The following is a 14033-nucleotide window of genomic DNA, read 5'->3' on the forward strand; positions in this document are numbered from 1 at the left end:
GGTTACTTAACTGCTTAAGTTCATACAAATCTCCACCTGGTTCTCTGAATATCTTACATTTACAATTTTTTATGGTACAATAATATTCCATTATACTCATATGCCAAAATTTGTTTAGCCAATCTCCAATTCACAGCAATCTATCACTTTCAGTTTTTCGCTATCTCAAAAAATAGCTATGACTATTTTGATAAATATGGAATTCTTTGTCTCTGACCCCCATATAGTATGTCTTTTAGTGGGATGTCTTGATCAAAGTATGTGAAATTTAGTGTCTCTTCTTGAGTAACCTCAAAGTGTTATTTTTTTTTCCCTAAAAGGTTACACCAATCCCACTGAAGAGAGTTAGTTTGCTTGTATACATTGTCTGTGGTAGGCACATTCCCTCCAAAATTAAATATTATCCATTCCCTTTGTTAGTAGTGACAGGAGAAATGTTTTATACTGATGATTTACAATTCCTCTGAAAACTGTTTATATCTTTTTTAGCCACATAACAAGGTGGTGATTCTCACTGTTTATCCTGTATATTAATCACATTAAGAGATATCTGATTATGTAATGATCAACTCTGATGGACTTGGTTCTTTTCAACACAGGTGATTCCAAGGCAATTTCAACAGGCTTGTGATAGAGTGCCATCTGCATCTAGACAGAAGACTATGAAGACTGAATGTGAATCACAACAGAGGATTTTCACCTTTTTGCTTTTTTTTCCCCTCATTTCTTTTCCTTTTTTGATCTGATTTTTCTTGTACAGCATGTTAAATGTGGAAATATGTTTAGAAGAACTGCACATGCTTAACCTATATTGAATTACTTGCTATCTAGGGGAGGGGGTGGGAAGAAGAAAGGGAAAAAAAATTTGGAACACAAGGTTTTGCAAGGGTGAATGTTGAAAACTATCTTTGCGTGTATTTTGAAAATAAAAAGCTATTATTTTTAAAAATAGATATTTGAAGCAAAGATTTTTTCCTCCAATTTATAATTTCCCTTTTAATCTTACCTACACTGATCTTATTTGTGCAAAAGTTTTTCAAGAAAATATATATTTTTTCTCTTTTATGCTCTCTATCCCTTATTTGATCAAAACCAATTTATTTTCCGGGGTTAGAAAAAATAAAAACATTGTTTTTAATTAATGTATTGTGAGGTGGCACGATGTAATGGGAAAAAACAGTGGAGATCCAGTTCTAAGATGTGGCTTTGAGACTAGGTGTGTTTGGGCAGTCAAATCAGAAATCCTCTAAGCCTCAGTTTATGAGCAAAATGGATTTACCCTACCCACCTCATAGAGCTGTTGTAAGGAAGTGTTTTTATAAACTAAAAAAATGCTACACAGATAAAAATTATTTCATATGAATACAAGTACCTATAAGGCCCTTAAGATGATAGGAATTTTATATAAGAGTATCTTATTTTGAATATTTATCCTGGGAACAAAGTCTGAATTGTTTATCCCTAAGATTTTCCTTATTTTAAGACCTTTGTCACACATATAGTGAAAACTATATAGATATATATTAAATTTCTTTCTTTTTTTTAATAACTTTTTATTGATAGAACCCATACCAGGGTAATTTTTTACAGCATTATCCCTTGCATTCACTTCTGTTCCGATTTTTCCCCTCCCTCCCTCCACCCCCTCCCCCAGATGGCAAGCAGTCCTTTACATGTTAAATAGGTTACAGTGTATCCTAGATACAATATATGTGTGCAGAACCGAACAGTTTTCTTGTTGCACAAGGAGAATTGAATTCAGAAGGTATAAATAACCCGGGAAGAAAAACAAAAATGCAAGCAGTTTATATTCATTTTCCAGTGTTCTTTCTTTGGGTGTAGCTGCTTCTGTCCATCTTTGATCTATTGAAACTGAATTAGCTCTCTTTATCGAAGAGATCCACTTCCATCAGAATACATTCTCATACAATATCATTGTTGAGGTATATAATGATCTCCTGGTTCTGCTCATTTCACTTAGCATCAGTTCATGTAAGTCTCACCAGTCCTCTTTGTATTCATCCCGCTGGTCATTCCTTACAGAACAATAATATTCCATAACATTCATATACCACAATTTACTCAACCATTCTCCACTTGATGGGCATCCATTCATTTTCCAGCTTCTAGCCACTACAAACAGGGCTGCCACAAACATTTTGGCACATACAGATCCCTTTCCCTTCTTTAGTATCTCTTTGGGGTATAAGTCCAGTAGAAACACTGCTGGATCAAAGGGTATGCACAGTTTGATAACTTTTTGAGTATAGTTCCAAATTGCTCTCCAGAATGGCTGGATGTGTTCACAATTCCACTAACAATGCATCGGTGTCCCTGTTTTCCCACATCCCCTCCAACATTCCACATTATCTTTCCCTGTCACTCTAGCCAATCTGACAGGTGTGTAGTAGTATCTCAGAGTTGTCTTAATTTGCATTTCTCTGATTAATAATGATTTGGAACATCTGAAAATTGTCTGTTCATATCCTTTGACCATTTATCAATTGGAGAATGGTTTGATTTCTTATAAATTAGAGTCAATTCTCTATATTTTGGAAATGAGGCCTTTATCAGAATCTTTTATTGTAAAAATGTTTTCCCAGTTTATTGTTTCCCTTCTAATCTTGTCTGCATTTGTTTTGTTTGTACAAAAACTTTTCAATTCAATATAATCAAAATTTTCTATTTTGTGGTCAATAGTGATCTCTAGTTCTTCTTTGGTCATAAATTCCTCCCTCTTCCACAGGTCTGAGAGGTAAACTATCCTATGCTCTTCCAATTTATTTATAATCTCATTCTTTATGCCTACGTCATGAACCCATTTTGACCTTATCTTGGTGTACGGTGTTAAGTGGGGATCAATGCCGAGTTTCTGCCATATTAATTTCCAATTTTCCCAGCAATTTTTGTCAAATAATGCATTCTTATCCCAGAAACAGGGGTCTTTGGGTTTGTCAAACACTGGATTATTAAAGTTATTGGCTGTTTTGTCCTTTGAACCTAACCTATTCCATTGATCAACTAGTCTATTTCTTAGCCAATACCAGATGGTTTTAGTAACTGCTGCTTTATAATATAATTTTAGATCTGGTACAGCTAGGCCACCTTCATTTGACTTTTTTGTGAAAATACATTATTAAGAAATCAGTGCTATTGTAAAAGTTGATGAATTTGGACTATTTAGAAGAAATATGTGAAACATGTTTATTGCCTTTAAAAACAAAGGAAAAAACTATGAGTTTGGAGGAAAGATATCTGAACAAGGTAGTGTTGCTGTTTAGCATGTTAATAATGATAATCGATGTTGGTAAGAAGAATGAACACTTATTTGACATACACACAAATATATACATACACATATGCACTTGCATGTATACTTTATACAAGGTACTTGGTACAAATCTTAAAAGTACTCTTAAATGCTATTATGAACTAGGTTAATCAAAACTAAAAGGGCACACAATACAATGAGATTTAAGTCGTTTTCCAACTCTTCATGATTCCACTGGGGATTTTCTTGGCAAAGATACTACAGTAATTTGTAACTTCCTTCTCCAGCTCATTTTACAGATAAGAAACAGAGATGAACAGGGTTAAATGACCTGCCAGGGTTACACAGGTAGTGTTTGAGGCCAATCTGAACTCAAAGATGAGTCTTCCTGAGGTCAGGAAGGCCAGGCACTGAGCCATCTTATTGCATGCTTACACATATATGCATAGCCACTAGGCCACTTAACCGCCCCAATACAATGAGAAGGCCACACCTATTCTTGTGCCACATTCATTAGGCCTTATCTACCAGGCATCATGATTTTTTAATTCTTTTCCCCCTCTATGAATGCCTGGAAATGCTCAGTCTTGTGTTCGTAGTGCACTTACAAAATGTTCTGTTGTGTTGGTGTTTTTTTTTCAATTTTGTTTCTTTATCTAATTTCTATTTATCTAGTTTTTGAAATCTCTTGTTTGTTCTGGGACTAGTTATTTTGAATTGCATACTCAATTTAAACTCTTTTTTTTTTTTTTTCAATTTTGTTGATGTGATTGATCATTCTTTTAAGAACTGCTTTACAACTGCATTTGTTGCATTTTATCACTCTTAGCACTCTCTTAAATATAATTTTAATTGTTTCCATAATTTGGAAAGCCACTCACTGGGCACCAATTCCTTTTTTGGTTTCTAAGCAGATCTGCATCTTTACAAAACATTTTTCAAAAAAGAATAAATGACAGGGGAAAGATACTCGTGGAAAAATGAAAGCTGCTGAATAGTATATCAGAATGGATGGGAGAAGAAATTTGGCGAAACAATGTGGCCTCTATTTTTCTAATAATAATGAAAAATTTCTGAATTGGCATCAGTGGATCAGAAGCAGGGGTGTGCTGGAAGCAATTCAAACTGGCTTACTAATAATCGTCATGTTTTCACTATTAGGATTTATACCTCAAAAATAAATATTACAAACCAGAGTTTGGTTTGTTGTTTTTTGATTGTCAATATTTGAGAAGTGAATGAATAACAAAAAATAAAAGCAGTGGTACATACATTTTCCTCCTGGAGAAACCAGCTGTTAAAATCTTTTGCCAGCACACCCTACTCTGGGTCCAATCCAAGACTATATTATTTACTATCTATGTGACTTAAGATTTCTAAACCAACAAAGACCAAGTTTTCAGTGTTCTCAAAACCCACTACATTATTCATTATTGAAAAGAAACACAGTTTTCTCAACTTCTTTAAGTGACTGACAATTTCCTATTAAAAACTTTAAAATGAAGATGACTTCAAATATAATTACAAAACAATTACATGGTGATTTTCAAAGAACTCATTCAATTTAGAATTTATACTATGAACATCTGATAAAAACTGAACTTTCTTCATTTCAATACTAAAAAGATTTAATTATTTGTCAGTCTGGATATTCCCTTTAAAAAGAGAGACTATAGTTACTTAATAGGCAATCTTGAGAATTACTGTGACCTATAACAAAAGACACCTTTCTGAAACTGAAACTTTTTCAGCTTAATAGGACCTGTCAAAAGTTTGTTTCACTAGGACAACTCTTTAGATTCCTTAGTTACTCCACATTACTCAACCAAGTGGTGGACGATAGTAGTTAAAGTCTTATATATGTTTGAGTTATTATTATTGGTGCTCAATAATTACTTTTGCTCAGGGGAAAAGCTGAGTTTACAGACTATAGAGGCAGAGGTAGTCATCTTAGAAAATTAAAGTTACTTGTTTCACTGAATTAACTGTATGTGATAATCACACACATTTCAGAAAATTGAATAAAAACTGAATGTAAATAGGGATTTAAGATTCTCCATATTAAAGACTTGCCAACTATGGAAATTATGCTGAACACGGATAAAGGATAAATTTCAAACTTATGAAAACAGTGACCAAGGATATGTGATAATACTTTATGGAAGGATATCCACATATTTTCTTGGGTTTTCCTATGGTTTTTATGCATCTATGAAATAAAGACTATGTAATAATAACATAAAACAAACCTTCCAATCTTCCTCTCTCTGCTCCATTTCTTCATGTGACTGTCAGATTATTATGCTTTATAAAACAGAGTAATAAAATGCTGCCTGAAGCAATGTATATAAAGGCCTCTCTAAAATATAAAGCTTTATAAAAGATCAACTCTTGTGCTCAGAACTGGTCATACCACTGCTGCTCAAAACTCAAAAGATTTGAGATGGAAAGGACCCTAAATGATCATTTACTCCAAGCCTTTTATTTTACAAATGAGAAAACTGAGAATCCCTAAAAGGTTCACTATCTTGCCCAAGATCACAGAAAAAACTAAATAGAAGGGTTAAGATTATCTGTCAAATAAAATTCTTTAATGTGGTATTCAAAGGCCTTTATAATCTGATATTCCTTTGCTTTTCCAAACTGATCTTATACTACTACTACTACTATCCTCACATCCTACATTCTAGCCAAAGCGGACTACTTTCTTTTCCTCAAAACACGTCAAATATCTATTTCCCAAATATCCCCAACCCATTCTTCTTCATGTCTATCCAAATCCTAATCCTTTAAAGTGCATCTCAAATGCTGCCTACTGCATGATTGTCTAATTGGTAATGATTTTTCCCTTCTCAAGTTACATAAAATAATCTAATTCTATACTGAGCATGCATATTTTATTATATTTATTCATATTAGTATTTCATCACTCTACTAAACAATAAGATGCACAAGGACAACAATTTGTGAACATGCACAATTGTCTCCTAATCCCCTGTTCCTCCCCCAGTTCTCTGCTACTATAAAAAGTGCTGTTATAAATATTTTGGTATTTTTTCTATTTTTGATATACTCAAGGTAACAGTAGGATCTTTAGATTATAAAGTATGGACATTTCAATTAGTTTCTCATAATACTCAAAATTTCTTTCTAAAATGTTTGGACCAATTCCATAGCACCAACAATATAATAGTGTGTCTGTCTTTCCATAACTTCTTCAATGCTGAATATTCAAAAACTGAGGCAGCTAAGTGGCATAATGGGTAGAGCACTGGGTCTGGAGTCAGGAAGACTTAAGTTCAAATATGGTCTCAGATACTCCCTATTGTGTGACCCTGGACAAGTCACTTTCACCTCTATCTAAATTTTCTCAACTGTAAAATGAGAATCATAATATCATTTACCTTCACAGTTATTGTAAGGATCAAATGAGATAAATTTTTGTAAAATAATGAGTCCAGTGCCTGGTAATAGTAGGTATTCATTAAATACCTATTTCCTTCCCTTTTTGTTATCTTGGTCAGTTTTCTGGATATGAGATAGAACTTCAGAGTTCTTTTGGTTTGCATGTTCTTGTTATTAGAGAGCTAGAGAATTTTCACATGATTATTTACAGTATGAATTCTTTTGAGAACTATTTGTTTCTATCTTCTATTTGCTTTTTGGGGAATGGACCTTGGACCTTATTATCTATTTGTGTTAATTTCAAACAGCTTGGATACCAGGTCTTTTTCAAAGATATTGCAAAGATTTTTTTTCCCAGTTGATAGCTTCCCTTCTTATTCTAATTTCATTGATTTTTCTTCAAATTCAAGTAATGAGCATTACTTATTTTAACTTTTGTGACTGGTTCTATTCCTAGTTTGATTAAGAGCTCTCATCCAAATCACAATTTAAAAGGCATCTTTCTCAAGATTATATGGTTGACCTTGAATCTGCAGGGCAGACAAACATTTTGAGATTATTGCCCTATATGACAAAAACTATTAGTTTAAACCTATTTACTTAAATTACTTATATGTATTATTTTTATTGAAAGCTAAGTTATTGGGGCTGCTAGATGGTGCAGTGGATAAAACACTGAATTAGCGTTCCTGAAATCACGAAGACCTGAGTTCAAATCTAAATTCAGACACAATATTTCCTAGCTATATGACCACAGACAAGCCACTGAACCCCAAATGTCTCACCAAAAAAAAAAAAAAGCTACATTACTGAGTTAAAATATTTCTGATTTTTTCATAGTCTGTTATACTGATATACTTTACTATTATTTAACATACTATCAAATAGTCTTGATAATTAGCCTAGAATGTGAAGTCTAGAAGTTCTATCTCTCTTCATTCCATTTCTTTTCCTTATTTCCCTTCAGATTGTAAAACTTGTATATCCTCTAAAGGGATGTGATTAGTTTGTCTAGTTCTATAAAGCATCTCTTCAGGACCATGACTGTAATAGCATCTAATTAGTAAATTAATTTTGGTAACATCACTTTTTTTATATTAGGTGGCCAAGCCAGGAGTGTTGAATTATTTCAAACATGTAAGAATAATTTTATTGTCTAAAGTTATCTTAAACTGAATCTCTGAAATCTTATTCCTCTTGAAAGACTGTATTCCAGGTATTTTATGTTTTGGGTAGTTATTGTGAATGGGATTGCTAATATATTCTTGGATTTCATTGATTTTTCTGAGTTTCTTTTGCATTGGCCTCGTTACTGAAATTGCCTTGATTTCTTTTCTTAACTCTCTGGGGATTTCTAAGTAAACCATCATGTCAACAAACAGAGATAGTCTTTGTCTATGTTTTTATCTTTACTTTTTTTTCCCCTTATGTCACTGCTTCTAGTGTTACTTAGTCATAGATAATGCTACTATGTAGGTATGTGTGTTTTTTTTTTTAATGGCTCATCTATTCCAAGATTTCGTAGCAGCCCCCCCCTCCCCCAATGAATGAATGTTGTATTTTGTCAAAAAGCCTTTTGTGCAATCATAACCACTTAGTTTTGGGTGTTTTTGTTTTTAATAGTATAGCAAGAATGGCGTTCCACAAGAGGTAAGGTAAAGCTCTAACACCCAAGTGATAAACAGGAACCTCACATATAATAGAATTGTACTTTGAAGTATAAATACTCTAGGGAAAGCAGGTCTCATGAAGTATTCCAGCACGGAGGCTGGTCCTGCCTGGGCTTAAGTTTAAGTACTTGATATTAATGTATGAATTATTATAGAATCCTGCTTGTAGACACTTAGGGATTTACCCAATCTTGATATATGCATCTTTATCAGTTCTCATTTTCAGCAATTTCTTTGGTGCCCTAGAATTCTCCTGCCACAACAGCCCAACAATCTTATAGGGAGAGCACTGGGGAACATCAGACATCTAAAATGTACACACCACTCAACTTTGCCTGCTGCTTTTCCCAGTAGCTCAAGATGACATGTTCCAACCTTCTTTTTCCAAAAGCCTCCAAAGTTAAGTTCAAGAAGATATCACTTAACTAGTAAACTCTGGGTTAAAATCTATCTCCAGTTCTAGAGTCTGACAACTCATAGCAAATCAGAGCAGGGAGGCCAAGGTTACAAAATGATTATGTTAGCAATTTTCATAAAATTGTATTATCCTCATATCCCCGATATAAATACAATTTGCTCATAGTGAATACTTTTAAAGTATATTGCTACATGTACTAATTTTTACCAATCAGAATGGTAATCAGAACTTAAAAATGCCAAGAAAAGGAAAGAAAATATAAAAATATTAAGAGAAATACATTGGCACTAATATTTTTAAAATGTCAAATATGTCCAAATATTGTATTTTGATTGTAACTCAATTTAAATCAACAAAGGTACAAAATCAAATTTCCATTCTGCTTTAATAATTATTAGAATGAAGAATGCACATTTTGGAGGTAGAGGTGAGGCAGCAAGAGAATAACAGAGAAGACTGCCTAGAGGCCAAAGTAATCTAGTCAGTATAAGATCAGAAGGGGCCAAATATAAGTTAATGACCAACTTAAAAAAGGCCAAAAATATTTTCATTTGTTTATAAGAGCGATGATTGATTATGTACATTCAAATTATATTATCACCACCTTATATTTATATCACATTCACAAACATTATCCCATGAGATAATCCATAACATTTGTAATATGGTCAGGACAGTAATCATTTCAATTCGATAGTAAGAAAACAGGTGGTAAAAAATAACTTGCCTATGGTTTTACATTTTGTAAAGTAGGGAGCAGAATTTCTGATCCTCTAGCTCCCACTTTAGTATTTTTAATAATACATACATACACAGAGATCAAGAAATAACATGCATTGTTTTAGTGACCTGGGTTCACTTAGATATAAGTATTAAACTATACTGTAAGAACAAATTAAAATGGATTATTATTAAGTCTGCTATTTGATTTTTGGATTCCAAAGACAAAAATTAGCAAATCATAAGTTCATATCTTTATCACAGAGCCTACATCTTAGATCTGTTTTCAGTCTATAGGCCTTTCTTCTTTGTTAGCTAAAAGAACTTCTCTATTACAGACTACTATTCTAATCTTTATCTACCTGCAGAACTAAGGCTTGTCAAGTAATCATGATCTGTAACTTCTAAGTGACTCCAAATTACACAATTCAATGAAAATGATATATTAACCGTGACTTTATTATTTTATTTCTGTTTCATTTTATATTCCAACTTAACACCTCAGATTAAGTTTTAAGCAGATCTGTCCAAGCCCTCTTCCTTCTGATCACTTCTATATACTCCTAAGATGGAATACTCTCACTTTTGAAGTGAAGACTCAAAAGCACTCAAAGTGCTTCCTTTTCCTATGTATTCATGAAGTCTTTGATTTCCTTTGATCCTAAATTCTGAAGCTAACATGTATAAAACATTGTGACACAAAGTGATAAAAATAGATATTTGCTTATAAAGAGTTCAGAAAACAAACCAAAAAACCAGACAATCCCAGACTTCAAGGAGTTTACAACTAATGCTAGAAATAAGATACTTATGCAAATATAAATAAGAATTTTATAACAGTAAAGGAAGGAGTCCACGAAGATGCCAGTAGCAGCAAAAGGAGAAAGAAATTAGTTTTGACTGGGAGTAATAAAAGAAGAGGGAAATCAGAACACTGTATGGAGGAATGATACCTAAACTAGGCTCTGAAGAACCTGGAGGAAAAAATTAAGCAATATTCAAATAAACGTTCCACAAATGGAAGCTTCTTGTTATTTTTCAATGTGGTGGAAAGAGAGGGAAGAAACCAAACCCAACTCAAGGATTTTATGACTTGGGTGGAAGATGTTAATGCCATCAGCAGAAAGAATTTTCTAATCATATACTTATATCCCCCAATAGAATGTAAGCTCCTTGAGGACAGGAACTATTTTGATGCTTCTTTCTTGGTCCCCAAGGCACAGCACAGTGCCCTGCCCTTTTAAAACAAAGGCAGATCTTTTTTGAGGAGAAAATGATGAGTCCAATCTTAAACATGTTGAATGTCTGTGCTGCAGGAATGTCCAAATGTGCAAGCAAGAACTTGGAAATATAGGAGCACAAGGAAGAGATTAGGACTTAAGATACATTTGTGAGTGACTCATAAACAATGAAATGATCACTGAACACATGGAAATAGAAGGGACAACCACAAGATAAATTAAATAAAGAGAAGGCAAGCTAAGACAGAACCTAAGGGAACATCCATACTTACAAACAAAAGAAGAACCTAGGAGTGATTAAAGGGTAAGAAGTAAGTCCAATACAGAAGAGTATTTCTCTCTTTTTTTAATATTTTATTTTATTTTATAATAACTTTATATTGACAAAATCCATGCCAGGGTAATTTTTTTTTTACAACATTATCCCTTGCACTCGCTTCTGTTCCGATTTTTCCCCTCCCTCCCTCCACCCCCTCTCCTAGATGGCAAGCAGTCCTATAGATGTTAACTATGTTGCAGTATATCCTAGATACAATACATGTGTGCAGAACCAAGCAGTTCTCTTGTTGCACAGGGAGAATTGGATTCAGAAGGTAAAAAACAACTCGGAAAGAAAAACAAAAATGCAAATAGTTCACATTCGTTTCCCAGTGTTCTTTCTTTGGGTGTAACTGCCAGAAGAGTATTTCTCATGACCTCACAGAAAGAGCTAGTACCCAAGAAGAGGGAGTAGTCAAAAGTATTAAATTCAGGAGAGTTAGATGAGGATTGAGAAAGAATATCAGAATTAGTAAATAAGAAGTCAATGAACATCTTAAAGCAATATCAGTAGGTTAACTAGACTGGAAACTAGACTATACAGATTTTAAAACTGAGTAAGTTATTTTGCTCCCAAAAACCATGGCTATAAGAGGGAATTATGAGACAATCTACAAACGTGATGTTTTGTTTTTCTTGCTATAGTTAAATGTTATCTATGCTCAAGTACTCTTTTGCTCTTTGACAAACACTTATTATGAGCTAAATACTGTGATAGGTACTAGGGACACAAATATAAAAATGAGAGAATCCTTGTTCTCAAGAAGCTTAAATTCTAATATGATATATTCCCAGGTGTAAAAAAAAAAAAAATAGATAAAACATATAGAATGTCTTGGGGGGAGGGATTAATAACAGCTGGGGAAATCAAATCCAACCTCCCTAAGAAGATGGCAAACCTAAATAAAAAATTTGTCCTTCAAATGGTAGAAAAATTAATAAGGACCTTGTGACACAGTAGATACAGTACTAGATTTGAATTCAGAAAAACCTTAGTTCAAATTCGGACTCAAGACACTTATTACTGTGAGACTCTGGGTAATTCACTCAGTCTCTCAGATACAGTTTCCTCAACTATACAAGGGGAATAATAACTGTATTGTGCTCATAAGATTGCTGTGAGAAGAGAGCGAGATGAAATTTAAAGTTCTTTGCAAACACTACAATATTGCATAAATGATAGCTATTATTATTTCTATTATCATCTATTTTGAAGATGGGTACCAAATAAGGAAGAACCTGTTGCTGGGTTGGAAATGATGGAAACTTTGGGGAGAAGTAATCATTTCATCTTAATCTAACACTTTGGGCAAAGTCATTAAATTTTCATTGAGAATACTTCAAAAATTTGGGGAAAGAATACCAAAGACCTTCAAGGGAAATTAGCATAGGAAGTGTTAAAAGTTCACAAGAAAAAATTTCTGAAGGTACAAAGAGAAACAAATCTGATTATGAAGAAGAGTTGTTTTAATCAGTCAGTCCAGTTAACTAGTATTTACTAAACACTTTTTCTGAGGTACTGTATTGAGCCCAAAGGACAAAGAAATTGTCCTTGCTCTCAAAGAGCTCACAGTCTAATGAAAGATACAATATACAAATAACAAAACAGAAATAAGAGGTAATAAGGATAAACTGGGATTAGTTTCAGAGGGAAGGTACTAAGACTAAGGTGACATGGCATGGATTTACAAGGAATTAACTTATGTTTTTAAAAGCCACATACAGAAGATGGAAGCAAGGCCAACGGATAGAGGATAAATTTAGAATAATCCTATAATAAAATGAGCTGGAACTGGTCAAGAATGGCTAGGACAACAAAAATTTATTATTGTTAAATTTCAGGAAAAGGAGATTCAAACAAGGATAGAGGAGAAAGAAATAGCATTTGTACAGTACTAATTATATGCCAAACACTATGCAAAGTTTTTTACAAACATTATCTTATTTGATCTTCTCAATAACCCTGGGAGGTAGGTGCTATTCCCATTTTACAGTTGAAGAAACTGAGGCAAACAGGTTAACTCACTCATCCAGGATATGTCTATCATAAGATTTGAATCATCCTATCTCCAGTGCACTACCCACTGCACGAATGAAATTCATCAAGGGAATATAAAACTGTTATTTTTGTTAAGAATGGATGAAATGATGAAAATGTACAGCTGCTTGATTCTTAGGTTGCTCCTGTTTTTTCTGTCATGGAAAATGATCTTTGGCCTAGAAATGACAGAATAAAAATAATAGCTAATAATAGGAAGATGACGCCCAAGATAAGGTAATAGAAAGAAAACATGTAGATGCCTTTGATAAGTTCATTCACCAGGTCTGAATGAACTTTACACCCCAGGTTGCTGGAAGAACAGGTAGATGTGATGGTTGAAATAATGTCAGTATTCTATGAAAAAATGGTAACAATAAAGAAATGTGCCAAAGGAATAGAGAAGAGCAAACATCTCAATCCCCCCCCCCCACCAAAAGAGAACAGAATCTCCAAATGATAGGCCAATAAATATGACATTAGTAATGGGATAGTATTAAAGACACAGAAATGGAAATGGAGTTCATCAAGTCTCATGATCATCAAAAATGGGTTGTGGAAGACCACCCCCATATACCATTTACATGGTACTTGATAAAGTTTTTCACATAATGGACAAGATGAAATTGATATTACAATTAAGTTAGTAAATAGTTGGGAAAAAAAAATTGAGTACCACTCAAAGCACTGTGCTTGATCCTATTCCATTTAACATTTTTTATCAGTTTTGGATAAAGGAACAGATGTAATGCTTACCCAATTTATATACAGTAAAGTAGTAACAAAGAAATTAAAAGATTGATGGGATTAAAACACTGAACTGAATTTAATAAAATTAAATTAAATGGGATGAATTATAAAGTCTAACATTTACATTTCAATATCATAAGTAAATGATAATGGAAGTGTGGAAGTCAGAAGTTTATCAGAAAAAAAAGATTTAGGGATTTTA

At 33.3% G+C, this 14033-nt stretch overlaps 1 protein-coding gene across 1 annotated transcript in view; it reads right to left on the reverse strand.

Annotated features, from left to right (window-relative positions):
* RYK (receptor like tyrosine kinase) overlaps window positions 1–14033 on the reverse strand; it is a 118690-nt gene that overhangs the window by 5190 nt on the left and 99467 nt on the right. The window lies entirely within an intron of this gene.

This window comes from Antechinus flavipes, chromosome 3 (genome assembly GCF_016432865.1).
Source record: "Antechinus flavipes isolate AdamAnt ecotype Samford, QLD, Australia chromosome 3, AdamAnt_v2, whole genome shotgun sequence".
NCBI classification, from domain to species: domain Eukaryota; kingdom Metazoa; phylum Chordata; class Mammalia; order Dasyuromorphia; family Dasyuridae; genus Antechinus; species Antechinus flavipes.